This window comes from Candoia aspera, chromosome 4, assembly GCF_035149785.1.
Source record: "Candoia aspera isolate rCanAsp1 chromosome 4, rCanAsp1.hap2, whole genome shotgun sequence".
Taxonomy (NCBI): Eukaryota; Metazoa; Chordata; class Lepidosauria; order Squamata; family Boidae; genus Candoia; species Candoia aspera.
Window position 1 is genome coordinate 87,636,708 of NC_086156.1, and position 8,663 is coordinate 87,645,370.

Genomic DNA, 8,663 nt, shown 5'->3' on the forward strand with positions numbered 1-8,663 from the left:
TACACAGTACAGCCTACTTTTGTCCTCGCCCATAATTTACATCTCAAAGTTCTGGGGGGAAAAGGTTGTTGGCACAGTTGATACTGAATGAAAATTAACAATCTGGAAGGTCACTGGCCTTTGCAGAACAGAGGTTTGTGACACAATTTAATCAAGAAAGGGAAGAAAGTTTGGTTCAGTTGGCATACAAATGAAGCAAAGGCACATGCATGAATGAGACGTACTGTACTGCTTGGGCAAAGGATGATCATGTCATGTTCACCGTTCCAATGTTGCTGGTACATCGTAACGTTTTGCATGTCATTTCACTGATACGCGTTTCATCTGGGAAGGGCGGAGGATTCCATCTCGGGGAGTTGTTATCTGTTGGCTGCTGGGTTGGAATGTGTTTGGGTTATCTCACTGTGTTCAAGGTTACTTTCCCAGGATAGCAGTTGAAACGGTTACCAGCACCTGGGGGGGGGGGGGAGTTTGTAACGGCAGGGCGAGGGGAGGGATTGCGTTTGAGGTGAGGGTTTTTAGTTTGTATTTGGTGCGCTTTTACTCATTCTCAGCTTTCTCTGTATTTGCATACTATTCTTTTAATAAATCAGATATCATTAAGTACCTGCTTGTGAGTCTGAGTCTATTAGGATAGGCAACCATTACATAAAGCTGAGAATCAAAAAAAAATTTTCCGTTAGCCCCTTTCCAAATTTATTTTGTGAGGGGAAGTGCTAGCGATGAGCAAACCAAATCCCCAAACCATGGAAAGCGAGGAATTGAGCGAGGGGGAACCCGACTCTACAGTAATAAGAATGGAGAGAGTCCCTCCTCGAGAGACTTCAGAAGTTCGGGAGGGGTCGAGCTTCAGCCCAGGAGATGAGGATGTTGGAGGTAAAAGAGCCCCTGAACCGACCAGCGAGTCACCAGGCAAGTTGATCACCTGGGATGAGACACAGGGAACCCTACCAGGGACGTCAAGAACGTCTTGGAAGCAGCAGTACCTGTTGTCCCCAATGGTGGTGAGGCAAGAGAGAAAAGAGGATTCCCAAACCCCTGATCGTATAAAACTGGTGGAGGCTAAATTGGAGTCCTTAGAATTCATGTTTCGGAAAATGTCCATGGACTGGGGTCCACGGGAGAGGAGGAGAGAGGAGTCTAGTCATAGGTATTCGACTTCTTCGCCCCCACCTTCCCCGGCGGAAAGGAGTAGAACCTGGCACCAAGAGGAAGTGAGAGCACTGAGGGTAAGAATTTCAAGGTCCCCTCCTCGAGATAGGAGATCCTTGGGGGCTAGAAGGAAGCCAGATCGTCCAGAGGTGGCGAAGGGACCACCCGGAATGGGGGTAAAGGACTTTACTGTTAAATTTGATGGAGATCCAACTAAGCTGTCGTTCTTCCTTACCAATGCAAGGAGTTATATGGACAAATGGGGACAGTGTTTCCGCTCAGAAAGAGCCAAAATTAATGCCATTGCCACTAAGCTCAAGGGGCGGCCGGCCGATTGGTACGTACAGTTATGTCAATTGGAGGCCCCTGAGCTGGAGGAGTTCGAGGAATTCCTGTGGATGTTAAAATTACACTTTGAAGACCCGTTAGCTAAGGAAAGAGCAAAACGGGCATTGAGGGAGCTGTGCCAGGGGCCACGATCGGTGGCAGATTACGCTCTGGAATTTAAGGCTTTGGCTGGGAAAGTTGAGGATTGGTCCCAATCCACCCTGATAGAGCTTTTAAGGACAGTCTGAATACGGAGGTCCTAAGGTGGTCGCTTGGGCGAGACGACCCGGATTCTCTATATGAGTGGATACAGCTGGCAGGGAAGGCTGAGCATGCCCATGAAACTTTTGCTCACCAGAAGGTGATGAAATTTGCTAGGCTCAGCAAGGGTTCCCGCACTGCTGCACCCACTGGAAAATCTGGCCAACGTGCTTGGGAAGAGGAGCGAGAATGCCGCTATGCAAAGGGACAATGCCTCTGATGTGGGAAGGACGGTCACCAAGCAGCGGCGTGCCCGAAAGGAAAGACCGAAGAACATCCGGGAAAGTTGCTGGGGAAATCTCCCTCTTTACCCAGGAAAATGAAGGCGGCTTTAGCTGAGACTGAAGTGGAGGAAATTCCTTACTTCGGGGACGAGGGGGAGCCCGATATACTCCAGCTGGCGGGAAACACCAGCCACCTGCTTTAAAGGGCGCCTCTGGGCAGGTGGTAGAGGAAGGGCGCGACCATATTTCGGTGAGTGGCAACTACCCCACACTGACAGTGAAAGTGAAGCTAGGCTCCTGCACAAGAACTGTTGAAGTGTGGGCTTTGATCGATTCAGGGTGTTCGTGCTGCTTGATGCACCCTGACGTGATGACTGCTTTGGAGTTACCCAGTTTCCCTCTAAAACGCCCCATGATTTTTACTCAGCTCGATGGGTCTACGGCAGGGGGGAAGCCAGTCACCCATTCCACGGGCATGGTGGCATTGCAAATGGGCAGCCACCGTGTGGGGCTACCGTTTGTGGTGGCGCCTGTGGGGGGTCCTTTGGTCATTCTGGGGATTCCTTGGTTGGTCCAGCAAAACCTGTATATAAATTGGGTGCACAGGACTTTGACTTTTGGGGATGGTTTCTATCAAGCCCCTGGGGAGGACGACGCTCCGCAGGCAGCAGTGGGGAGGGCGGCGGCAGCAACCCCGCATTTTGCTGCCACCCCACTGGAAGGCTTGCCGGAGCAATACCAGAGTTTTGCAGATGTGTTTGGTGAGAAGGAGGTGGACCAACTCCCACCTCATCGAAAAACTGACTGTGCAATACAGTTGCTCCCAGATGCACAACTGCCAAAGCCAAAAATCTATGCCATGACACAAAAGGAACTGGTGGCGCTACAAGAGTTTGTGGACAAAAACTTGGCCAGGGGTTTTATTGAACCAGCTAATTCGCCAGTGGGCGCCCCCGTTTTGTTTCGAGCGAAGAAGGATGGGACATTGAGACTTTGTACAGATTACCGCGGATTAAATGCAGTTTCGATATTAAACAAATATCCTTTGCCAATAATAAAAGACATGTTAGCACATCTGGCCAAGGGGAAGATCTTCTCTAAGCTGGATTTGAGGGAAGCCTATTTCCGTATCCGTATATGGGAGGGGGATGAGTGGAAGACTGCTTTCAATTGTCCTCTGGGCTCGTTTCAGTACAAGGTTTTGCCTTTTGGATTGGCGGGGGCACCTGGGGTGTTTATGCAATTGACCAATGAAGTGTTACATGAGCATTTGTTCAAAGGGGTACTGGTTTATTTGGATGATGTTTTGATTTATACTGAAATGGTGGAGGAACATGAGCGCTTGGTGAAGGAAGTACTTAGCAAACTGAGAAAGGCTGAGCTTTATGCTAAACTGTCTAAGTGTGAATTTCATAAGACTCAGCTTGACTATTTGGGGTACAGGATTTCGGACAAGGGTATTGAAATGGACCCTGCGAAGATTCAAGCTATTTTGGAGTGGGAGTGCCCACGCACTCGCAGGCAGCTCCAGAGTTTTCTTGGCTTTTCCAACTATTATCGCCAGTTCATTCAGGGGTTCGCAGAAATTGCATTGCCTCTCACTGATTTATTACGTACCAAGGGGCTGGGGGACACACGAAAGGTGAAAAACCTGGGAGCATTGCTCAATTGGACACCTGAATGCCAGTTGGCTTTCGACAAACTCAAAAGCCTGTTCACTGCTGAACCTATTCTGCAACACCCTGATCCCACTAGACCCTTTGTGGTTCAAGTGGATGCTTCCGATTTCTCAGTTGGAGCACTCTTGCTGCAGGCAGATGCTGCGGGCTTCCTGAAGCCCTGTGCGTATTTGTCCCGCAAATTTTCTGAGACGGAAAGGTGATGGCATGTTTGGGAAAAAGAGGCTTTTGCAGTCAAGGCTGCTTTGGACACATGGCGCCACCTCTTAGAGGGGGCCAAATGTCCTTTTGAGGTTTGGACTGACCATAAGAATTTGGAAGCGCTCAGCACGCCCCGTAAACTCAGTCCTAAGCAGATCCACTGGGCTCAATTTTTCAGTCGCTTTGATTTCAAGTTGAGGTTCATTCCGGGCAAGAAAAACTTCCTGGCTGATGCGCTTTCCCGCCTGCCCCAGGATTCGGTCCAGGCACCTGACGTTGTGGGTACACTGTGGACGGAACCCCAGTTGGGATTGCAAGCTGTCACTCACAGTCAGACTTGTGCGCAGCTGCCCTCAGCTTCAGTTTCACCGGCTGGGGGAAGACCGGCGGTTCCTTCGCAATTGCAACAAAAGTTTCTTTCAGAACTGAAATCTGACACTTGGTTGCAAGCGAATAGAGACAATGTTACATTTGACAGAGGCTTCGCTTGGAAGCAGAACCGCCTCTATGTCCCTGACAGTTTGCGAAGGGAGATTTTGAGTAGATCTCATGATGATAAAGTGGCTGGCCATTTTGGCTTCGTGAAAACCTTGCACCTGGTACACCACCAATTCTGGTGGCCTACATTACGATGGGATGTCAAAGAATATGTTGCTTCGTGTCCTGTCTGTGCCACGTCTAAACGGAAGGGGGGCAAACCGCAAGGCTTGCTGCAGCCTGTGGCCAGTCCCTCCTGCCCTTGGGAAGAGATCTCCATGGATTTTATTGTTGAACTGCCTCCTAGTCAGAGAAAGACTATGATTTGGGTGGTGAAGGACTACTTTTCCAAACAAGCCCATTTCATTCCATGTGCCTCCATTCCGTCTGCTCAACAGTTAGCCTGCCTATTCCTAGTCCACATCTACAGGATTCACAGGAGCCCCTCCCGTTTGGTCACAGACCGCAGAACACAGTTTACTTCTCAGTTTTGGAGGGCATTTTTAAAGCTGGTGGGCACTAAGCAAGCATTGTCCACTGCGTCGCATCCGGAGACTGACAGATCTACAGAGGCTCTTAATTCTACCCTTGAACAATTTTTGCGGGCATTTGTCAACTATCAGCAGGACAATTGGGTTGATCTCCTGCCTTTTGCTGAAGTGGCTTATAACAACGCCGTCCATCAGAGCACAGGGCACACCCCTTTCCGTACTGTGTTTGGCAGGGATTTTGTTCCCATTCCTGATTTACCTCAACCCACAACACCGCCCTGTTCTGCTTCTGATTGGGCTGTGCACCTGGGTGATTCCTGGCCAGTTATTCAACAAGCATTGGCAGATGCCCAGTCCACCTACAAACCGCATGCTGATAAGCGACGAGCCCTTCAACCTGCTTTCAAAGTTGGTGATAAGGTCTACCTTTCCACCAAGTTCATTAAGTCTCCTCAGCCCTCGAAAAAACTGGCTCCTAAATTTGTTGGTCCTTTTCCCATTGTGGGAGTTGTGAACCCTGTCACGTTTAAATTGGATTTGCCTCACAATCTTAGATGTTTACATCCTGTTTTTCATTGCAGCTTGCTCAAGCCTGTCAACCACTCTGATCGATGGCATCTGCAGCCTACACCTCCTGCTCCGATCATGATTGACGGACAGCAACATTTTGAAGTGAGGGAGGTCCTTGATTCTCGCAGGCTTCGTGGCACCCTGCAGTACCTCATTCAGTGGAAGCATTTCCCCCACCCTGAGTGGGTGGCTGCCCGCGATGTTCAATCTCCTGTTTTAGTTAGACGCTTTCATCTCGCTTATCCTATGAAACCTGCTCCTTAGTATTTTTGGGGGGGCGGTATGTCATGTTCACCGTTCCAATGTTGCTGGTACATCGTAACGTTTCACATGTCATTTCACTGATACGTGTTTCATCTGGGAAGGGCGGAGGATTCCATCTCGGGGAGTTGTTATCTGTTGGCTGCTGGGTTGGAATGTGTTTGGGTTATCTCATTGTGTTCAAGGTTACTTTCCCAGGATAGCAGTTGAAACAGTTAGCAGCACCTGGGGGGGGGGGGAGTTTGCAATGGCAGGGCGAGGGGAGGGATTACGTTTGAGGTGAGGGTTTTTAGTTTGTATTTGATGCGCTTTTACTCATTCTCAGCTTTCTCTGTATTTGCATACTATTCTTTTAATAAATCAGATATCATTAAGTACCTGCTTGTGAGTCTGAGTCTATTAGGATAGGCAACCATTACAGATCATCAGTTTCATCCTGCTATCTAGAGTGGGTCACTTTATTCTATGTGGTGGCCACTAGATATTTGGGCTTCAGGTCCCAGAATTCCCAGCATCATTGACAGGGATTCTGAGAGCTGATCCAACACATTTGGAGGCTAACATTGTGGAAGACTGTTGAATGATACAGCAGGACCCCTGAAGGATGGAAGTGGAGAACCTGTGGATTTCCAAATGTTGTTCAATTCTACCACCTATTAGTCCCTGCCAGCATGCCCAGAGGTTAGGGATGATTTCAGTCCTATATTATATAAGACTAAAATATAAACATAAAACCATTGGTTTCCCATTCCTACCTACACATTTGGATTTTAAGAGATACCTTAAGTTGTTTCATTGGGAAGATCAACAGTCTTAAAAGTCACAAATCAATTGATGTCTGCAGATCCTTAGAAATGAATATTTTCCTTGACAAAGACATTGATTTGATATTATTTCTGGAAATTCCCAGCTATAGGTTGATAACTGAGTACAAAGGCTGTTTTTTTAATAGAGTGAGATCAATATGCAAAGATTGGTCCTGGAGGACTCTTGACAAAATGTTCAGGTGGAGCTGGCCATATAACCTGAGGGCTGTTGGTGGGAAAGCAAAGAGACTCAAAATGGCCCCACCCTAGAGTGTCTCAGGTTATTTGTGCTTGGGTTAGTTAGAGTAGCTTTAGTCTTGCAAGATTCTGTCTATATGGTAAGAACAATAAAGAACTAGAGATGGAAGACACTGACTCACTATGGTTCTTGACCTGGTTCTGACAATTCCTCAGTTTTGATAAATATGCTGCTTTTTGTTAATGAAAAGGGCCTGGTTATTTGAGGGACTTCTATCTCCCATAGTGTCTGCCTTTCTGATACGAGTTTTGGATACCTTCAATTAAACAGTGTCGTCTTTCAAGAAACAGAGAACGCATCTTCATTGTAGCAGCACCTACCCTCTGGAATGAAGTTTCCCCAGAGATCCAGGTGGCTCCCACCCTGATAGTGTGGGAATGTGTCCATGCCAGAAGCTGTGTGTACAAAACTGCTGGTGTTCTAGCCCAACAGATCATGAGGTTTTCAGAATAGCTCATCAGCAGAAACTACTGGAAATGCTGTGGCCTTCAAGCAAAACACTGGGAATCAACACAAACTCCTCAGATTTAGTCTGAAACATATAGCTTTCTCAAGCTAGTATTCACCAAATAGTGGGAGTCTGTGTTGCTAAATGCCTAATCGGGAGGAACTGTGGACATCAGGCAATCACAGGTCATAAGGAGGGGCAGACTCCACTGCTAGGCCACTATTGCTAATAAGTAGTGGGGAAGGGGGATAAACTGAGTTATGCAGCTTTTAACCATCAGCAAAACCAGTGCCATTATAAGATCATAAAGCTGCATGAGTATCACGGGCATCACCAGGTTACTTCCATCTGTGCCGTCATTAGTAATAACACTCTTCATCACTTCCATACCATTTCACAATAAATCTAAATAGCTTTTTTCCTATTTTGTCCTGTCAATTTTTGTCAACTTATTGTTTTATTCTTCCATGGCTTGAACATCATTGTGCTGCACTACACAAAGTGGTGGGAGATCATCCAAGCTGCTCTTTACAAACAAAAACTGATACAGCCCATTATAGCTTCTGCTGTATGTTGCACACTGGTCCTAATGGTCTTTCTTTATCCTCTCAAATATATTGTGATGCACATCCATCCATCCTAATTTATCCAGCCTTCTGCCCTGCTCTACATTTTCTAAATTCATACATCAGATCTTCTTCCATGTCATCATGTCTTGCAACAACCCTTGGTGATATCTAATGACCTGCTAAAAATTCTTCTTGCTAAGCCCTTCCCCTTATATCCCTCTACAGCCCATTAACATAGGCTTCTGCTATTTAATTTCATAGGGTACAACACACGATGGCTTCCATCAGTTTGGAACCAGCTCTGAATCTCTGCAATCACATGATGTCAGACAGTTTTGACAGCTGGGTCTTGCCTTCCCCTGCTCTGATGTGGTTTAGTTAAAACCAGAGCAGGACTGGGGTTTTCTCTGCAGTGCAGTGGCTTTGTAGAGCTTGTGTGCAGTCTGCTTCCCCAGTAGTGGGAACTCATGATGCAGCCTACTACCCAGTCTTCCCACTTCTGCTGATTTATTGTTATCCTATCATTTTGCTCTCAGACACATTTAAACGCAGCAAAGGAATGGTGCTAAAGTGGCTTGGATGTTTACACATTACCTTTCCTGTCATAGCTTCCCATCGTAGCAATATGGAAGGACAAGGATGTAAGCAACATACTTAATTTCCCTTTTGTGCTGAGTGGGGATGAGAAGATTCTTATTACTCTGGTGCTTATACTAGTTCAGGGGTAGGTGATTGATTGAACTAATATTCTTTGCACTCTCAATGTTTTTGCAGAAATTAAGACTATCACACCACAACTTTGAACTGTTTTCTAGAGATTGGAAAGTAGAACAATCAGGATGTAAAATTGCTGATGGAGTTTACAGCCAGTTTTTTTAGGTCAGCATTTCCAAATCATGGTAACTTTCGGATGTGTAGAACGCACAGGCCTTACTAAA